Here is a 4264-nt window from a genome sequence, read left to right as displayed (position 1 = left end):
GGTGCACCCTACCCATAACACTCAGGGACACTGTGGTTCCTACGCGATAACGCAGTGGCCCACCGCACGACAGTTGGTCCACCACAGGCCGATTTCAACTGTAACAGGACGCACAATCCCCCACTTGGACTGACTGGTTATCCATGCTGTCTCTGTCGCAACTTAACAAAACTCTATGTCTTTCTGGAGAGATCCACGGACCACTCACAGCTTTTGAGGATATCTGTAGTCTCTCTCAGACCCCCAAACACCCCCTCTCTCTAATCTACAGAAGTACAGTCCCATAGCTACATCACATTACCTAACTTCACGCAATGGTATTCCAGGGACGTGAGCATGGAAATACCCCCGGAACAATGGCACACCTCATTCACACTCACACACAAATCCTCAATCTCCGGGTTTACACAAGAGAAGAATTACAAGCTCCTATCTAGGTGGTACAGGGATCCAGTCATGGTACACAAAATGTATCCCAATACTTCAGACGTTTTGACGTCACAGAAGAAAAGGCTCCTACCTCCATGTGTGGTGGGAATGCGACCGAGTTCCCTCTTTCTGGAACCAGGTTTTTAACATATACAATGATATATATAATGTCTCTCTCGTTCCCTCCCCTAAGGTGACCCTCCTATCCATTCTACCAGGTCCAATGAACTGCCATCTTCTCAGATTCTTTCTATCCACCACTCGCCATGTCATAACGCAGCATTGGAAAACAGAAGTCATCCCCTCCATCAGCAGATGAATAGACATCATCAATGACACCATGCTTATGGAGGAACTACAGCCAAAGATGGGGGATACCTGGGATAAGCACATGAAATTAGGGTACATATGGCTTCACAAATCATCCACTGACCTGATCTATAATATTGCTTACCCCCCCGCTAAGGCTACCAAATGCACTCGGGTCCCCAACCTGAAGTCAGGAATTTAACATATATATATATATATATATATATATATATATACTGCTGGGTCTCCCCCCTCTCTCCCCTGTCCTACCCCCTTCTTTTCCTTCTCCTATGCCCCCCTTCGACTGTTAACTCATAAGTTATGTATTTTTACCTGTAACCAAAGTAATATAGATATCTCATGAACACCGTTACTCCCCCATCCCCCTCCCCTTTTTTTTTTTCTTCATTCTGTACCCCCTTTGCTCCTGTTTTGTTTTTTTTTTCTTTTGGAAATAAAAAAAAAAATATATTAGACCTTAAATATCTAATTTAACGCACAGAGATACCAGGCACAGTGGAAAGTAGGAAGGTGTTGGTCCTATAAACCAAAGGTTGTGGGTTCCCCCCAATCTATACTTAACTGTAGATATTCCATTTTGTCTCTTTTGCAATATCCAAGAGCAGGATCTTGGACAGCCCACCGATGCATTCTATGCTTTCCTGAAACTCTTTAGACCTGAAGAAGTGGCTTTGGATAACCTATGAAACATTCTCAACATTACAGAACAAGTCCAGTTGAATGTCTAGCTACACCATGACCTGGATAAACAAAAACCTTTATTGACTTTTCACGCTATTATACTTGCTTTTTTTTTACTGAAACCCATACATCTTTCAAGCAGTGGGGGTAGAATTACTAAAACTGGAGCACTCAGAATCCGGTGCAGCTGTGCATGGTAGCCAATCAGCTTCTAACTTTGGCTTGTTCAGTTAAGCTTTGACAATAAAACCTGGAAGCTGATTGATTTCTATACAGAGCTACACCAGATTTTGCACTCTCCAGTATTAGTACATTACCCCCATGGTCTTCATATACTGCACCAATGATGGCCTACAAGCCTGTAAAAGCTCTATGAAGACCATGTCCTGGCCTCATTTCCTAGCTGGTTCATGACAGTGTCATCTAGCTCTTTCCTCCCTAGCCTGACTGCCCTGGCCTGTCCCTTTTATTCATTGGATTTCAGTTCATTCAAGCATGAAGGCACAGCATTACATGTGGGCGTCACCATGGGCAGTCTACAAGCAAATATTTAAAAGTGATATGCATTTGGATATTCCTTTAAAAGTTTGACAACAGTAGGCAAAGTGGCCAAGTGGTAATGTTTGAGGGCCTATAAACCAAAGATCATGGGTTCAATCCTCATCTGTGTATGAAGGAAGCTGTTCCCTAGAAATATACATCTCCTGCTTCTCACTAAAGGCTTCCTTTTGTACAGGTCAGAAGTAGTTGTTAGTCACATTCAGCTGATGATTTGTCCTATAATGTTAAAGATATTTCGTATCTTGTCCAAGGTGTGTAACCACCCTGTTCTAATTGCATAATATCAGGAAGCATTTGTAACTTTTAATCCTTTGATGTGTTGGAAGGTGTGTATGACTACACCAAGTGTGTGGGTGGGATCATCTGCTTGTGAATACGGGAGTACCTCTCGCGCAGAGTGCGCTCATCAATGCCTGGGACCAGGCGGAGGCTGCGTTCATGTGAAGAATCAAACATTAAGGCAGCTTCCTGACTCAGAGATGAGCCTTCCCTGTGTGCAGCAATAAAGTACAGAGTTCCTCTGAAAAGTGACTTGTCCCATGTCACTACACAACATAACTTGTATGTTTGCATTAGGAAAGCATGCTGAGCCTGAGCCTACTTCATCAGTCAGCGCACCTCTGTTACCTCACTCTCAGTAACACAATGGGGTCCTGCCAAGCACCTAATACGGACCTCATGCATGCTCTCACTTAACGCTTCCCTTTCCATAACTCATGACCAGGTCAAAGATCTCCATAACACAAGTTCGTATCAAGCTGCTATTTGATACTGACCGCTAGGGAGGGAGCCAGACAATGACCCCCTTGCTACCAGGGGACATGTCTCCTTACCAGGTACCATGCCTAACAACTGGTTGCCTGTCACTTGTTCCTTCACTTAGTTACCCATAGCAATTACAATCCTCTTCTTGTCTTGCCAAGTTAACCTTATGTAGTAGTGTTACTTTATACCCCATATGTGCTTTACAGATCCAGGTTCTTTGGAATACGCCAGAACCAAGTAACATCAGACCAGGCACATGATGGTCACTATAACTTTACTGAACCTGATGCAGCATACAATTTATTATAAACAACGTCTTGTCCCTAATCCTAACTAAGATAATGTAGTGGTCCAGGCATAACTCCATGAGGTGAAAGTCCATAATGGCAATGTCCATGGCTTGGATGTCCTCTGCAATTCCAGGTTTTTTTACTAGGGCCACGCTGAGACTCCAACACTTGAACCGAATGGTACCTACATTCCTGTTCCAGCTCCTGGACCTTGGCTGTCCCTCTTTTTTATAGCACAGGTGGGCTGGTTAGGACCAAAAGCCCGGGAGCTGATCTAAAACGATTAGCCCTTTCCCCAGCCTGGACTGGCCGCTGATTTACTAAACACTGTTTCAACCTACCTACAGATGTGCATGGTTAAAGATGTAAATTATTGTCTAATTACTGAGGTAGAGATGTTAAAATGGTGTTGAAGACCCACACCCCTGTTCCCATTCCTCTTGCAGCAAGCAGCAGGCACAGTGGCCAAGTGGTAAGGCATTGGTCTCGTAAATTAAAGATCATGGGTTTAATTCCCATCTGTGCCTATGAATTGTGGAAGATGTACATCTCCTGCTTGTCTCAAAAGGTTCTCATTTGTAGCTTGTCCAAGGCAAGAACCAATGTGCTTTGTGTTACGTAATACCATCAATGGTGTCAGAAAGGCTTCGCAACTTTTTAATCCTTTGATTTATATTGCTGAGGAGGTGAAGGTGTGAATCCTTATCTAATTATTGAGGTAGAGACCCCCACCCCCACCTTACAGGGTCTCTTTTAAGCTTAACTCTGGGATAAGCAAACATTGTCTAAATACATTTGTTGTGTGTATAATTCCTTGAATCTTGGTGTGCTTTGTGTATTTCTTCTAAATGTGTGCAGTAATCCAGTGTGAGACTTCCTGTAATAAAGACCGGTCATTGCTGCTCTCTCTCCTTGTGCAGTGTGACTGGTCTTGTCTCCGCCCCTCCTGTAGTTTTCTACAGAAATCCAGTAGTGGGCGGGGACTGCTGGGTCCCTCCCACAGCTCTGCTCTCTCTGCACAGGCTACGTATAGCACAATGATAATATCGCTGCTACTTTGCAATGTAATACAGTGCATACGGAAAGTATTCACAGCGCTTCACTTTTTCCACATTTTATGTTACAGCCTTATATCAAAAATGGATTAAATTAATTATTTTCCTCAAAATTCTACAAACAATACCCCATAATGACAATGTGAAAGAAGT

At 43.4% G+C, this 4264-nt stretch overlaps 1 non-coding gene across 1 annotated transcript; it reads left to right on the top strand.

Moving 5' to 3' along the window:
• The first annotated feature begins 3511 nt into the window (after window positions 1-3511).
• TRNAT-CGU (transfer RNA threonine (anticodon CGU)) lies at window positions 3512-3583 on the top strand. The gene has a single exon. It is a non-coding gene; the product is annotated as a tRNA-Thr (tRNA).
• The last annotated feature ends 681 nt before the right edge of the window (window positions 3584-4264 follow it).

Source organism: Aquarana catesbeiana, linkage group LG04, assembly GCF_042186555.1.
Source record: "Aquarana catesbeiana isolate 2022-GZ linkage group LG04, ASM4218655v1, whole genome shotgun sequence".
NCBI lineage: Eukaryota > Metazoa > Chordata > Amphibia > Anura > Ranidae > Aquarana > Aquarana catesbeiana.
This window is presented reverse-complemented; position numbering and strand designations above follow the sequence as displayed.